Source organism: Triturus cristatus, chromosome 1_2 (genome assembly GCF_964204655.1).
Source record: "Triturus cristatus chromosome 1_2, aTriCri1.1, whole genome shotgun sequence".
Classification (NCBI taxonomy): Eukaryota; Metazoa; Chordata; class Amphibia; order Caudata; family Salamandridae; genus Triturus; species Triturus cristatus.
In genome coordinates, this window is record NC_140580.1 from 365,164,930 (window position 1) to 365,182,273 (window position 17,344).

Here is a 17,344-nt window from a genome sequence, read left to right on the forward strand (position 1 = left end):
GAAACCCATGGCAAAATATTGACATGTGGATCCTAATTCCTAACCTCATATTGCTCAACAAGAATAGGAGGGTTCTGAGTGAGAAGATGAAATGACATGGAAAATGACTCCTCAGAGAGACAGGTTGTGGAGAAAAGGTGAAACAGCTGTGTGTATGTGAATATTAGTGTGTGTGTTTTGTGAAAGAGAAGGAGAGTTACGAAAGAGACACGAGAAAAAGACAGCTGTGTGTGCACGCTTAGGTGTGTGTGTGTGTGTGTAGGTGTGTGTGTGAGAGAGAGTGAGAGAGAATGAGAGGGAACTACAGCAAAGACTAGAGAGGCGGGATCTACATAGACAGATATAAATAGACAACCAAAGCAGAGAGGACAATAGGTTTCTAAATAGTGAGGAGGGAAAGTGACAGCTGTGTGTGTATGCATGTGTGAGAGAAAGAGGAGAGGGAGAGTGAGAACAAGAGAAAAAGACAACAGAGATGAGAGATTGAGATGGAAAAGACGACAGGTTTAAGGAAAGTCCAGAAGATGAAGCAGGAGAAAAGAACAGACCAGAAGTTGTGTGTGTTTGTGAGACAGAAGCCGAGATGATAAAGAGGCAAATTTGAATGACATATGGTTTGAGATAAGCGAGGAGGCAGTACAAAGAAAGGTCAAAGAGAAAAAAAAACAGACAACCAGACCCAGGTGATATTTAACAAATAGAGAAGACGATAAGAGGTAAGAGAGAGACACAGAAGAGGGGAGGCAGCAGGGGATTAGAAGGCATGTGTTTCACAGGTAGAGTTCAGCTGCTGAAAGCAGTTGAAAAACATTAGTGAATCACTGCGGGAGCACCGATTCCTGCATGTTATTCCCCTAAGAGTTTTAATCCCCGTTATTTCCCAAACCCTGGAATAACCAGGGTTCCCAGTAATGGCAGTTCTGGGGAATTATTTTGGGCCACTGATAACCGAGGCCAAAGTTTTAATAGGGCTCTACTATTCAAGGGGGGGATGGGGCTCAGGACTAGCAGCAGCAATATCATGAAAGAACACAAGCAAATGAGGAGCACAACCAGCCGGAGCTGGACTGGAGGAAATATGTTTTTTAAAGCCTCTAATGCTGGGATGTGTATTCATGTGCCCATGCCTGTCTGTGTGTGCATGCGTCAGCTATATTCTTTTTTATTTTTTATATTTAGGGTACATTTTAGTATGTCAGGCTCACTAGCACGGTTGGGGATATAAGCAAAAACCATTTCCATTTCCATAAACTGGCACAGTAAAATGAATGTAGCCATCTTTAGCATGATATGATCACCATGTGCACATTGAAATATATCATCTGTAACATGTACAATCTACATTTTTCGTGAGGCAAAACAATGTGTACATTTTATAGTAACATTATTTGTGCATTCTTTTTTATAGTATGGATTGCAGTTTTCTTGGGGGAAACATTGTTTACATCGCATGCAACACATTGCATGCCATTACAACACGGTCGTTACAACGACCGCATTCTTACATCGCAAACCATTACAATGCAATTCGTTACAACGACTTGCTGTAGGGGGCAGAAGGTATTGGTTTTAACATCCAACACCTTCCCTACTGTTGCACAGACTGGAGTTGGAATAGTAAATTATACTATTCCAAAATCCAGCGCGCCCCCTACAGCAATTCTTTGTAACAACTTGCGTTGTAATAGCATGCGATGTAACAATGCAGTCATTGTAACGACCGCATTGTAATGGCATGCGATGTATCGCATGCATTGTAACGTGGCCTATTCTTTCCTTGGCATTTTCACCGCCATCAGTTTTTTTGGGTGCTTAAAAGTTTTTTAAGATGTACTTCAATAAAGCAGTCTAGTTTTGTTAGGGCATAGGGACAGTCAACCAGGGTTTGTTTCTGGGGGAAGGCTTGTCACCCGTGAACTGATGTGGACTCCACTCCTGTGCACATTCTCTTTTGGAGAGTTACAATGTTTTTCCTCCATTTCGAGATTTTGGATCTAAACAGATCACCCTGGCTGCCATCCATAAATGGATGTAAAGGTCCATTAGCTTTTTGAGGCTTCACCAAATACGAGACCCAATGGAACATAGATTGACCGTTGCTAGAAGGTTTGGTGCCTTCAAGCACCTTAGGAAAACAGCAATGCACTCTAACGTTGGCGGTGTTCGTGTCTAATGGGTGTTCAACGGTATCTTTTCAGGTATTTAGATTTACATTTTTGTTGACATTGATATTCACGGCTGCCATGTTGATGGAGCAAAAAACGTCAGCCTGCTGATGTCACCAACCACCTTCAATTGGCAAAAAAAGTGCACAAAATTGCATCTGAAATCTGCAAACAGAGTCCTTTGGCTGGAGCAGGGCAGTCGCTAGGAGAAATTTCTCACCACGCCTATAATTCTTTCACCCTCCTTGTTGATATTGTTCAGCTTGTTTCAAAGTCCAAAATTAGGAGAGTAGATGGTACTGGTTGAGTTTTGAGCACAAATCAGGAACCCAACATGCAAGCCTCCTATTCCCCCTGAGGCTGCTTTGCAAATCATGCAAACCATTACCTGCAGGTAACCAGGCGACCCCTGCCCAACTTGCTTTTGGAGCCAACAATTCAGGCTCCTCTATGTCAGCTAATAAATTCATCCTATAGTTCAAGTAAGATGCCAGAAGACCGGAAACATTCATGAGTTCTTCCAGTAATATAAATAGGATGTACTTAACCCTGCAATAACAGACAAACAACTACTGCGCAATTGTATTTGCTGCTGTCTGTCCCAAGGTGGATGAGAATCCAATAAACAAGCAGCTATCTAGTTCAACCGTTACAATTCTTTACTCAGTCTTATGCTACCTGACACCTGTCTGTCTCACAGCCTCAAGGTTGCCATCATCGCAGTCCAGAATGAGCTTAGAATCACCCAAGTCCATGGTAGCTTTCTGCCACTGCCCCTGTGCCCCTCCACACTGACCCTGTTAGCTAGTCTGGGCCCGATTCACAAACATAATCTGAGACAAAATCCTAACTTTACGACTTTTGGTATTCACAAAAGGCATTTAGGAGTAGTAAAGTTAGGAATCCTGTTGGGGTTGGCAGAGCTGCACTGGAGGGTTGAGCTACTTTCTGAGAGATAGGAGCCAAGCAGTCATCATGCCCTCTTTTAGTTCTGCTACCAAAAGAGTCTCTTGCAGAGTGCCACAAGAATCTTCTTTGTGTCCTGCACTTTGAATCTGTATGCCTCTCCATTGGCAAAGCTGACTCACATCACTCTGAGACTGGATGGTATCAAAGTAACATCACTCGGGCAAGTTTCTTCCAAGTCTTAAAGGCAGTCACAAACTGGATTGATGGAAATTGTTTAAAACTTCGCCCAGAGGAAGCCGAGCTACTGATTCTTGCCGTATTTACTTCCTGCTGGACTACTGACTGGTGGCCAAATGTGTTAGATATTTAATCGGTAGGAATTGGGGGAGATAGCCTTTGGTGACAATCTTTTCTTTTCCCCTCACAAAAAAGTATCTACTACCTGGTTCTGTTATTCAAATCTTTTAAGGAAAATCCTGCTGTTCATTCCAAAATCTGTACACTTTTCTATCATTCAAGTGCTATTAGGAATTTGTTTGGATTATGCCACTGCCAGCCTATTCGCTACACAAGCTCTGAACAAGTCACAACTGCACTGGTTGTCTGCCACTTGGATTACAGCAAAATGCACAGATCTCTGAGCACTTGAGATATTTACAATTGCTTATACTATATGTGTGTTATTTTTAAAAGCACATGTGCCTGCTTTAAAGATTCCTTATGATGGTCCTGGCCTGGCTTTTATCAAGCATATGCTTTTTTGTATAATCCCCACAGAACCCTTTGCTGTACATTGTCCTGCTTGCTGCAAATCCCTAAAAACAGGAGAATCAACAAGATGGCAGATCCTTTGATTTCAGGGAGCCACTCTTTAGAACTTCCTTCCATTAAATTTACAACAACAGACTAATCTATCTAGATTCAGGGAACTCCTCAAGACCTGGCTTTTTACAGCTTAATGGCACCCATGTTTCTTTTCATTATCCAGCTCAGTGACAGCTTCAGGTAATCACACGCTCTACAAATACTTCAAATAAACAACATTATAAAAGATTCTACATATGTGGAGGATGTAGCATCAGTCGCCATTTCTTATGCTTTCACTATGTAGGTACAGTGGTACTAAGAAATGTGCACTACTTGCAGAGCACTGGAAGAGTAGGACAGGTGGTTTTAAAAGAAGGACAAGAAGAATTGGATAAGAAATACAAGGTATTCCTAAGGACTCAGTGAAACTGCATAAAGAGTCAGTATGAGGTGTAAGCCTGCAACATGTGTTGCACATGAAGATCAGTCTTGGATTCTGAATCCAGAGCAGAGGATGTTGTGCTCTGTGTGGTAGTTTGGATCAAAGAGAACACATGAAGGCAGGAATTAGGGGACCATATGAGAGAGAAGTGTGGTGCGGGCCTTCATCATACTTTGCGTGGGTGCCCCCTAAGCTGTTGTTGCGTCACTGCTTGGCTATCTGTTTATTGCTCCTCTCAGTCTTCAGCCTCTCTCTTCTCTTCTTACCCTCAATTCTCCTAATATGCTCTCTCCACCTCGCCCTTCCTGTTCCCGTCACAATTTGCTTCCACCTTCCCTGCTACTGAATTAATGCTTCAGCCACAGGAGAAATGTACCACAGGGAAATGAAAGGAGTGGCCGGTACAACAGGAGGTGTCTTTGACGTCAATTATGGGTTGTAACTGCTACTCTGGCTCTACCCTTGGTATGGTTCTGCTCTTGCTGTGCCTGGTCCCAGGGAACATGATGGATGCTACTGGATCATCGCTACAGGACAAAGCCAAAGGAACATGGCTGCCAGAGCCATGTTTCCCTGTGTTAGTTTCCAAACTTTGTCATTGCAGTAACTGGGAGGAGCAAACGTGAGCCAGTTGAGGGGCTTGGATCATACAAAAACAACCCTGTTTTGTCAACAGGAGTTACATTATGATCAATGTCACTTTCCGTACCACTTACATTTTGGAGAATCTCATGGGAGGAGGGCAGCTCCTTTCTGCTGCTGTTTCTGTAAAGCACAGATCTCCTCTGCACCATTTTCTGCCATCAATTGTTTTCATGGGCTTTAGTCTAACTTTGCTGATGTAACAACCCTCCTCTCTCCAAACTCAAAACCATCTACTGCTTCTATCGTCTCAAGAAATGTCAAACAAAGCTCCTCTTACCAGGAGCCAATTCCGACATATTTTAAATTTATGCTGTAGTTTTCGGGACTGACTCAGAAATAATTCTTTTTTTAACTCATATCTGTATTACCCTGGTTAACACCTTAACCATAATGTCATCCCATGTAATACTGTCCCAAGGTCATTGGGCAAATCATTTGGGGCCCTACTTTGCATTAGAGTGTGATGCTAAAATTAGCAAGAGTGTAATTTGCACCCAAACCTAAATTTAACACCTTGGAATGCGGAATAACTTACCTTTACTGATCCTATTTCTATTCTGAGGTGCACAAATACTACATTTGCGCTCTTTGCCCTGAAAATTGTGACAGAGTTCGCTTGCTGCAAATCACAAGAGCGAACACTTGCAATTGCTGTGATTTCTGCACACATTGTAATACCATTTTGTCACTAACATTGGCTTGTGCAAAACATGATTTAGGGCCCATTCAACTGAAGGGATTTCGACTTATGCAGATATGTTATCTATCCAGCGAGCAAGTCATAGATACTGACCCTGTTTCAACCACTTACTCACTGAAAGGGAGCATTATGTTGAACACAAGCTTAAGCCCACAAATCTGTGCATAGTTTTCAATCCTTCCTTATGCCCTGAATAAGAATCAGGTGGGACCATATGGAATTCTTCTCCGCCTGGTCACAAGTGGGCAGGTATTCCTGCGCCTGGATTTACCAGATGCAAAAGGATGGGACCCAATTTTATAGGGGAGTAATCAAGCCCCTGAAATTTCATAAGGCTTTGGCTGTAACAGTAGTGAGGCCTTGTATTGTGCTGCAGCTCCTTTGGCAAGGGGGTTGTCATGTCGTTATGCCTGACCCTGATCCACAGACAGGGCAGCCAGGAAAAGTGAAAAGGAAGGGCTAGGGAGGAAGCGGAAAGGGAGGAGTTAGTTGTGATGTAGAGGAGCGAGAATAAATAAGTTCTATGAAAGAATTCCCGTGCCCAGTGTCGTTTTTAGCCCGAGGACAGGAAACTGGCGACGAGGGAGGGATCCGCTGACCCACCGCACCTGTTCCCCACGACCACTGAGGCTTAGAAGGAGCGCACGACTGAGAACGCGCTGCGGAGCATTCCAGCAGCGAGAGAAGGGCGCGAGCATCGGGCTGACTAGCTGAAGCGGCCCGTGATCCAGAAAGAGCGATCCTACTGATGCCCAACACGTGAACACCAGGGTAAGCCAGATTAAATAACTACCCTGGTGAAGTAAAAGTTTAACTACCCTAGTGAGGGTGAGGCATCACGTCCCTCTGGCAGCCATCTTAAAGTCAGGCACCGTGCATTGGCCTAACCCCAGACCTCACCACAACGGCCATCTTGGAGTCAGGTGACTCATAGAGAAAGTTTCCAGCGCTCACAAATTGTGGTTCTGAAGCCCCCACAGTCTACCTGAGTCACGTTTTTCACTCACCATGTCCTTGGAGGCTGATTCCACGCAGCCAGCAGTGACTAGGTCCACACAAAAAGCCCCGCAACTAGGACCGGTGCTCATGGGGGTACCCTTCTTAAGCCCTCCCGAGCCTCTAATGCTGACATCTGGGAACAGCATGGGGCTCAAATGGAAAAGCTGGGCTGAAGTCTTTGTCGACTTCATGACAGGGTCGCAAGTTTGTGACCCCAATCAAAAACTCATAGCCCTACGAAACCTAGTGGGTAAAGACATCGGACAAATCATTAAGGAACTACCCGCCGCCAATACCGCATCCTACGAAGATGTGAAAGAAGCCCTAGATAGGAAGTTTCTCCACAAATGGAACCTAGACTATGAGCACTACACGTTCAATCTTGCATCCCAAGAGAAGGATGAATCCATGAGTGACTTCATCACCCGCATCAGGCGCCTAGCCCGATACTGTGAATTCGACAAGTTCAGCACTGAAGATGCACGTCGTCTGCGCATCATCGAGGGATGCCAATCGGAGTCACTGCTTCGTTGACTACTAAAAAAGCACTACACTCTTGAGGAGATAGAAGAACTCACCAGCATCAATGACCAAGCCGAAGAGCACGCAAAAAACATGGAGGCCAGCAAAGCTGAGAAAAGAGAACAAGCTCTTCGAATACAATCTCACACCGATTCGAGCCGTCGCCCTGACCGCCACAAATCTGGAAGACTCACAAGAACACTCATGTGAAATCTCCTCGTAGCGGGATCCGAAATAGCCAACCAGGAGAAAATCACCGCAGTGCTATCGGTGCTGCCAAGATTACCCCCACGCGGGCCAGTGCCCGGCAATGGGTCAACAATGTCACTGATGCGGAAGAGAAAATCACTTTGAAGCTGTTTGCCAAACCCACTGCTCGGAGATGAAACAGACCAAACAGAACATAGGATCCCATCACCATGTGAGAGCTGTACAGGGACGGAGAGACCGCTCCACCAGCTCATCAAGGTCAAGCGCCCAATCAGTCAGCTCATACAGATCCCAGCGTTCGACATCCAGAGAGTCATCTTCCCTCACTCCCATATCACAAGACAGTGATGAATACGTGCGTATGGTGAAGTTGAAGTTGAAGGGATTTGTAAAGCGCACTACTACCAAACGGTTTCTTGGCGCTGGGACAAAGCCACTTCAGAGAGGCACAAGAAGGAAGCTAAGATGGATATGCCAACAGAAAAGGTGAGTTTTAAGAGCTTTGCAAAAGTAAGGGTAGGTAGGGATAGATCTAATGGTGAGAGGAAGTGAGTTCCAAAATAGGGGGGCAAGGGTGGTAAATCTGGAGCCGCCAAATTTTTTTTTCCGATAGCGAGGGTTGCTAAGGAGAAATTGGGTAGAAGAGAGGAGGGTTCTACTAGGCGCATAGACAGTGATCTTTGATCTAATGAAGGCTGGAGCCGTACCGGCCAGTGACATAAATATCAGACAACCCATCTTGAAAAGAGAGCGCTCCAGGATGGGAAGCCAATGAAGGGTCTTCAGTAAAGGGGTCGTGTGATGAGATTTTGGAAGTCTGTAGATAAGGCGAGCTGCCTGGTTCTGAATAAGCTGCAAGCGACGGCACTCATATGCAGGAATTCCAACATACAGGCCGTTGCCGTTGTCCAGGCGAGATAAAGTCATAGCCAAGATGATAAGCTTAAGGGCTTCCAATGAAAAGTAGCGGGAGATTTTACGGATTATCCTGAGGGACAAAAAGCAAGATGAGACCACCGAGCTAATCTGAGGGCGCATCGAGAGATCTTGACTGATTTTAATGTCCAGGGTTTTCACCGACGCAGAAGGGCGGGGGGGGATCCGAAAGTGGAGGGCCAAAAAACGGGAGTCCAGGGATTGGAGGGACCACCGGTAAGAACCAACTCAGTCTTCTCTGGATTCAATTTGAGTTGATTGAAGTTCATCCAATCATGGATGAACGTCAGGATGGAGCGGAACTTAAGGATGGAGTCTGAGGAGGGAGAGAGATTAAAAATAAGTTGAAGGTCATCGGCGTAGTTGAAAACCATGACCTCCATTTCTTGTAGGGCTGCGATCAGAGGGTAAACTTAAAGATTAAAGAGAAGAGGGGAAAGGGAAGAGCCTTGAGGCACCCCGCAAGAAACAGGACAGACGGGGGCAGAAAAACTTTCTAGTTTGACATCCTGGGAGCGATCCGTCAGGAAGGAGGTGAGCCAGGCCAAAGCTGAACCCCGAACGCCGGCGCCCCCGACACGGTGTAAGAGGATGGAGTGGTCGACCGTGTCGAAGGCGGCGGACAGGTCGAGGAGGACCAGGGCCTGAGGAGAATTGATGTCAGCACTTCTCCTCAGCTCATCCAACACGGAGAGAACGATGGACTCCGTAGAGTGGGCAGGACAGAAGCCAGCCTGATTAGTGGCAAGAAGATGATTTTCTGCAATATAGGAAGAAAGGAAAGAGGTGGTATGAATCTCCAAAATCTTACTTAAAAAAGGAAGCAGAGAGATAGGCCTAAAATTCGGGAGGAGGGTGGGGTCGGCACCCGCCTTTTTTAGAATAGGAATGACTGTAGCGGCCTTGAACAAATCAGGGACAATTCCCTGGGAAAGAGAAGAGTTGAGCAAGGTAAGGGGGGTGTCCGGACAATTGGAAAAGATCTCCCGCAGAATGTGAGTAGGACAAGGGTCAGCAGGCGATCCTGACTTAACCTTCCGCAGGAGGGTGAGGAAGGCCTCCTTAGAGATTAGCGGGAAATGGTCAAAAGCGGAGAAAGTGGGCAGCGGGGGGGACAGGAAAAGGAGGGAGGAGGTAACGGGATGTGACGTTTGATCGTGACAATCTTCTCAATGAAGTAGTCATTGATGGCATTACAGAGGGGTTGGGAAGGGATAGGCTGAGGGGCGACTCTATTGGAGGCTGCAAGTTCATGCACAATGGAAAAGATCTCTTTGGGCTTGTTGGCTACTTGGTGGATTTTCTGGGAAAAATATTCCAGCTTAGCTGAAAGTATGGCTTTTTTATAGTCCCGAAGGAGGGCCACATAGCTAGCTTTAAGAACCGGACAATACCTGTGTCTCCAGCGGCGCTCGGCCTGCCTCAGCATGAGTTTCTGAATTTTTAAAGCGTCAGTGAACCATCTCTTTGCGTCATGGGAGCGGCATGTTCTGATTCGTTTAGTGGGGGCAATAAGGTCGCAAGTAGCGAGCAACCAGCTATTAAGGGTAATCGCTTGGGAGTTGGGGGAAGTGTCAGCTAATATAGGGGATGAGGACGCCAAGGAACGGCAAATGTCTACTCGGTTCCAATTGCGGGCGGTAGTGTTTTTAGGGAAAGAGGGATTAGCGGTCACTCTCAAGTCAAGGAGAAAGGAGATCAGAGAATGATCTGACCAGACGCAAGGGAGCACCAGGGGGGTGGAAATGGACTGATTAAGGGTCCATACTTGGTCCAGAGTGTGACCGTGTATATGGGTAGGAAGGAAAATATGAGAGATAAAATTCATACAATAGAGAGTATTGTTGAAGTCTTTAGACATAGGATCTTCACGAGGATCACCTGGCCAGAAATTGAAGTCGCCTAATAGCAGTACCACAGTGTTGTTTACCACAAGGGTAGCTAATAATTCTTGGATGGCAGGGATGAAGTGGGGCATCGACTGAGGGGGTCGATAGCAAAGAACACAAGTGAGGGGGGTCGCAAGGTTAGTAGAGCGAACAATCAGGCAGTCAACTGCTGAAATAGGGGGGAGGGGTAGGATTTGAAACTGAAGGTTGGAGCGGACAAGCATCGCTACTCCACGCTAATTCTTTCCCTCCGGGCGATCAGCGCGAAGGATATAATACGAGGTAGGGAGAGCTGCAAAAGTATCAGGCAAAGAGTCAGGGGTAAACCAGGTTTCAGTCAGGAATAGGGAGTCAGGCTTGGATGTTTCCAAAAGGTCAAAAAGCTCTACTTGATGTTTGACTGCAGAGCGAAGATAAACAGTGGCCAAAGGGGGAGGACATATACGGGGTGGAGGGGGCGGATGCAAATGTGACGGTAATGATGCCGACGGGATCGACCTAAGCAAAACTGTCGATGGGTTGTTGTTATTCAGCCGAAGGATACCAAGAGTATGAAGATGATACTCCACGGGTTTGCTAATGGGCCAGTTGGCCCAGTAAGTAAGCAGGTGAGCAGTGGAATATGAAACACGAGTGGCATGAGGAGGAGACCCAGATAGATTAAAGAAGTACCCGCGACTAAACATTCAAATAGGAAGCCACTACGCCAAATTTGTACTAGACACTGGCGCATCACTCAACTACATTTGCGCCACAGAATATCAGCGCATGAATCCCAAACCGAGACTGGAACCAGCGACAGTTTGAGTTTACACGTGGATGTCCAAAGAACCACTGCCATGTCTAGGACAATTCCGCACTACTCTAACATACAAGGACCGACAAATCCAAGCACACATTCATGTAATTGAAGGCCCTGAAGCAGCAGATTGCCTCCTCAGCCTGCCAATGGCAGAACGCCTGAAGCTAGTTGAAATCCTATACAAGGTGGATGACTCGCCAGACATTGTCAACAAATTCCCGAAACTATTCAGTGGGCTAGGGAAACTAACTCACTTCAAAGTCAAGTTACATATCAACGAACAAATAACACCAATAGCGCAACATCACAGGAAAGTGCCATTCCACTTGCAACAGGCAGTAGATGACGAATTACAAGACCTGCTGAGAGCGAACATTTAGAGCCATCAACGGGACCCACTCCATGGGTGTCGCCTGTCATGGTTGTGCGCATGAGAGGTCAAGACAACAAGGTACGCCTGTGCATGGACATGCGAGCCCCGAACACGGCTATCGGGAGAGAGCGGCACCCAGGACCCCACATCAGCGAAATGATCACGTGCCTAAACGGAGAGACAGTCTTCTCGAAACTGGATCTCAACAAGGGATACCACCAACTAGATTTGCATGAGAAATCGAGATACATTACCACATTCACCACACACCAAGGCCTCTTCAGATACAAACATCTCAATTTCGGAATTTCATCGGCAGCTGAGATTTTTCAGGAGGCCGTCCGGCGTGTGATTCAAAACATCCCGAACACATTTAACTACAGCGATGACATCCTGGTGTTCGGGGAGACTCGGAAAGAGCACGACAAAGCACTTGACCGGGTATGTCACGCTTTGCTCAACTCAAACCTCACACTCAACCAAGACAAATGTGAGTTCCACAAATCAACACTCAAATTCTACGGCCACATCTTCTCAAAGGACGGCATGAGACCTGACCCTGAGAAAGTATCTGCACTCTTTGACACTCCACAGGCACGTGATGTCAGTGACCTCCGTTTATTCCTAGGGATGGCCAGCTACTGCGCCCGTTACATCAAAGACTATGCCACCATCAGTTAACCGTTAAGAGAACTGACACATCAAGGGCAACATTTCCAATGGTCAGCCAAATGTGAACAAGCCTTCAGCAAGATCAAAGAGGCGGTGAGCACTGCCATCAATTTAGCCTACTTCAACACCAAACGGAAGACCGAAATCACTGTGGACGCCAGCCCAGTGGGGCTAGACGCAATTCTGGCACAATATGATGACGAAGCCGACCAACGCCACATCGTTGCATATGCCAGTCGCAGCCTTACCGACACGGAAAAGGCCTACTCACAACCAGAAAAAGAGAGTCTTGCGGTTGTGTGGGCGTGTGAGCACTTTCATATCTTCATATACGGAAAACACTTCACGGTCATCACTGATCACCAGGCGCTAACAACCATCTTTGGTAACCCACGGGCCAAGATGCCCCCGTGGATTGAACGGTGGGGAATTCTCCTACAAGACTACACCACATCATTATCCACAAACCAGGGAAGGCGGAAAACCCGGCAGACTATATGTCGCGGCAGCCACAAACCCGGACGCAAGTGCGACACTTGGGGGCGGAAGAATACCTCCACCTCATCATTGACCAATCCTGCCCACCAACGGTCCCGCTAGAAGCCATCCGTGAAGCATCTGCCCAAGATGCCACGATCCAAAACATCATGCACCGAATCCGCACCAACTCATGGAGAGACTTAGAAAACACAAACATGAGTGACGCTGTCAACACTCAAGAACTTGTGGCGTTCAAACACGTCCAAGATGAACTTTCCATCAGTGCCGATGGGCTGTTACTAACAGACCGAAGAATTGTGATCCCTCAGAAATTACGACAAGGAACCGTCAACCTGGCACACGAAGGACACAGAGGAGTGGTGGCCACGAAGAAAGCACTGCAGGAACGCATCTGGTTCCCGTCCCTTGACCAGATGGTGGAAGCCACACTCAAAGACTGCCCATCCTGTCAATTAGTGGGACGAGATGAATCACCCGCCCCACTGCAGATGTCGGACCTCCCGGAGAGTGTATGTCAACAAGTAGCTGTCGATGTCTTCGGCCCACTGAAGTCGGGGAAATACATCATTGTCATCATGGACGAGTACTCACGTTTTCCCATCGCTCATCATATTTCCTCCACAAAAGCGACTGCTGTCATACCTGTCATCGACGAAGCATTCGTGGCATGGGGAATCCCTACGGTGGTAAAGACAGACAACGGACCGCCGTTCAACAGACAAGAGTTTGCAGAGTTTGCAAAACACCTGAACTTAAAACATCGGAAAATCACCCCCTTGTGGCTCCAGTCTAATGGGATGGTGGAACGCTTTATGGGAACAATCAAAAAGACCATACAACAAGCTGAACTGGCTCGTCGTGACATTCAACCAGCACTAAATGAAGTGCTGCGAGCCATGCCACACAGCACTGCAAACCAATGTCCCGCCACTCTAATGCTCGGGCGAACCCCACGCACCCAGGTCCCCACTACGGATGCTGTCACACAATCCCGAGTCGTAACCACAGACCATGACACTCTAGTAGAACTTGATCACACCAAGAAATCAAAAATGAAAGAGTATGCTGAATACCGCAGACACGCAAAGACGTCCGACATCCGTGAGGGAGATTGGGTGCTGGTGAAACAGGACAGGAGAACCAAAGCGGACAGCTGCTACCTTGCTCACCCCCTGCAGGTGACAGGAAGGAAAGGGCCCATGGTTACCGCCAAATCTGGAGGCAAGCGGACGACCAGAAACATATCATACTTCAAAAGGTGCAACCCTTCTGCCTATACCCGAGTGCGAGAGCCTGACTGGAACACAGACTCGTCAAGTCAAGAAGGAAAGAGTGACCAGGAGTATAGATGAGTGCTGGAAATCGGCAACGCGAGAGAAAGAAGCTTGCCTGACCAGATACAAGCTAGCCGACCACGAAGAACAATTCGAAGACCTGTTTGACTCATTGAAGAACTCTGAAATACAGTGAACGCTTAAAATACAAAGGGGGAGGTGTCATGTCATTATGCTGACCCTGATCCACAGACAGGGCAGGCAGGAAAAGGGAAAAGGAAGGGCTAGGGAGGAAGCGGAAAGGGAGGAGTTATTGTGATGTAGAGGAGGGAGAATAGAGAAGTTCTATGAAAGAGCTCCCGTGCCCAGTGTCGTTTTTAGCCCGAGGACAAGAAAGGGGTGTTGGCTGAAATGTGCGACTTGTTCTTGGGGGATGGTGGTAGTCGACAAAAACGTGCTCACCTCTGCCACCCCCAAAAAGAGTGCTGCCTAGGGTGGACCCCCCCCCATAGCTATGCCACTGTCCCTGCTGCCAGAACTATTTGTTCCTCTCCATCACCTCCCTTCCCTCCACTTTGCCCAAAATGGGGGTCTCTAGTTGGCAGAGGTAGGTGCCTTTGTCCAAATAGGGACCCTTGTTTGCAGTCAGAGTAAGGGGGATACACACTTCAGATTACCCCTACTCACCCCTTGGGTAGCTTGGCATGAGAAGACAGGCTTATCCCAAAGGCAATGGGTAAAGTATTTGTACTCAAAACACATAGTAATACAGTGATAACACCACAAATGAACACCACACCTGTTTAGAAAAATTAAGCATCTGTATATAAACTCCACAAGACCAAAATTACAAAAATCCAACATACAGCTAATAAGATATGACTTTAGAACAGTTATTGAAAAATAAATCTTCTAGAAAACAAATAGCTCTACCTGGGACTATTGCGACTTCGTAACAGAAATAAATCCAAAGTACGGTGCTGACCGCAAGCAGCGTGGCGTTGGGCAGGGTGTCACATGGACCCCCAAAGAAACAATACCTTTGGAACTGATGTCTATGACGTTGCATGATGTTGTGGAGGAGAGGCGTCAGTGCCAAGGTCGAGGCCGGCTCCCTGGCTGCCACGTAAGAGGTGAGGCTTTGTGTCCATGAGGAGGCAACGTGTCAAGTCTAGGAGAGGGGAGGGCAATTGTGCCGGCGGTGAGGCATTGGTTCCAGTAACGATGCGAGTTTGTGGAGTCACCGTCAGTGGTTATCGGTGCCGCGATAACAGGATGCAGGCGCTGGTGATGACGGATTCAGTGCGAGCGATGGGGATGGGAAATGTCAATAACTGCAGGCATCGGAGTGCAGTGCAGGCCAGGCGCAGGTCGTGGCGTCACAGTGGTGTCGCTGACGGCATCGTAGACAGGTTTTCTTGCTTCTTTCAAGTTGCTTCCAGCTCCCAACAGCAGGAACAACCTTCAGAGGCCCACGACTGGTATAAGCACCTCCTGGCAGATCAGAACTCTCAGCAATAGAGTTCAGGGGAGCTGAGGGGTGAAGTATTTGTGTCCCTGAGACTTCAGAACAGCAGGCCAGCACACTCGGGCCCTTGGAGATTCTTCTTCAAGCAAGTTCACAGCAAAGTTCAGTCTTTGTCCTTTCCTTGGCAGAAACAGCAATGGCAGGCCAACCCCACACAGCACACAGCTAAGGGGCAGTACTCCTCCTCACAGCTCTACATCTCTTCTCCTTGGTAAAAGTTCCTCTTGAGTCCAGAAGTGATCTAGATTTCTGGGATTTAGGGTCTACTACTTATACCACATTTTGTCTTTGTTCTCTTTGTACAAGGGTCTCTGAGCCCAGTCCAAACCAGTGTTGCCCTCATTGGTGCAGTATGACCATCTGGGGTGGAGACAGCATTGTGCAAGGGAAACAGGCCCTATTCAGGTGCAAGGAAATCTCCTCCGACTACTTTAAATGCAGCCAAGCCCCATTCAGCTCACTGCTGAGTTATCCGGGAAGGGCCAGACACACCTCAACCCCCAGTGGCTGTCTTCAGTGAGTGCACATCCCCAGCCCGTCACTCCAAAACCAGAAAGTCAATTCACAACCAGGCAGAGGCACAGAGAATGGTTAGACTAAAAAATGCCACAATTTAAAAAACATCTTTGCTAAAAGATGTGTTATAAAATTCTGAGTTCGGAGAGGCTAAACTTTATTTCTCCATCGTGTCCCAATGTTAAGTTACACTTGTAAGGTGTTACAAAGTATCTCCCGTTCCATCATATGGGGCAGATAGCCTTTTAATAGTGAAAAACGAAATTAGCAGTATTTCACTATCATGACATGTCACTCACACCAGTACATGCCCTACCTTTCACATACAGTGCACCCTGTCCATGTGGCTACCTTAGGCCTATCATTGGCGTGCCTTACATGTAAGAAAAGTGAAGGTTAGGGTCTGGCAAGGGAGGGGGGGTTGCCAGGTCGTCATGGCAGTTTAAATCTGTGTGCAGATACTGTGGATATCAGGTCTGAGATACCTTTTTAGGGCTACTCATGTGGGTGGCACAATCAGCGCTGCAGGCCAACTAGTAGCATTTGATTTACAGGCACTGGCACACAGTGCACTTTACTAGGGACTTACCAGTAAATCAAATATGCCAATGAGGGAGAACCAATAGTAATGACAATTTGCACAGGAAGCACATACATTTTGACCCTGATCAGCAGTGGCAAAGTGCCCAAAACATCTAATCCAGGAAAACCTAGATCCAGCACAGCATCAAAAATAAAGGAGGTATAGGTAAAAAGTCTGGGGAAACCATGCCAAAGATGCCAAGTCTAACACACCCCATACAGAAGCCACCATAAACAGAGCAATTTGTAAATGTGTGTGTTGTACAGGCACTGTAACTCCATGTCTACTCAGTTATTTCCCATTTTGAGGGAGTTAGGCAGAAATCAATGCAGGGAGACTGCCCAATGGCGGTAATTCTGGGAGTCTTTTCACAGACATCTGCCTAACTTGTAATCAGTACCACAGTAGCAACCTAGTGATATTTTGGTACATTTTAAGGCTTCTGAACCATGTTAAAACTTTCATATTGATAAGAAAGTTATTTTCTGTCTTCTTTGCATCTGTGTTTGGCAATTCTAGGCCTTGTTCCTCTTTCAACAACGGCAAAAGTAAAATAAATATTTATTATTTAAAAAAGCAAAATATACCTGGCTTTCTGTCCATATATTCAACACACCTTATTTCCTGCTCTGCTCTCCCATGCAAATATTCCTGATTTCCTCCAACCAATGCCAACAAATCTTATTTCCTGCCTGTTCTTTATTTAAAATATATCTGTTGCGTCCAGTCTTACGCAACCTATGCACACCATATTTCTTTCATCATATGTAAAAAAAAACATAAGTGCATGGACTCAGCATTTTTCGTAGGAGCCTGACGCCAGGGATGTCGAATGGCAGGGTGCAGGTACCAAGGCTTGCAAGTCATTGAT

At 46.7% G+C, this 17,344-nt stretch overlaps 1 protein-coding gene across 1 annotated transcript in view; it reads left to right on the forward strand.

The window, feature by feature from the left end:
- LOC146867376 (uncharacterized) overlaps positions 1 to 17,344 on the forward strand; it is a 71,674-nt gene that overhangs the window by 36,339 nt on the left and 17,991 nt on the right. The gene's annotated exons all lie outside the window — the stretch shown is intronic.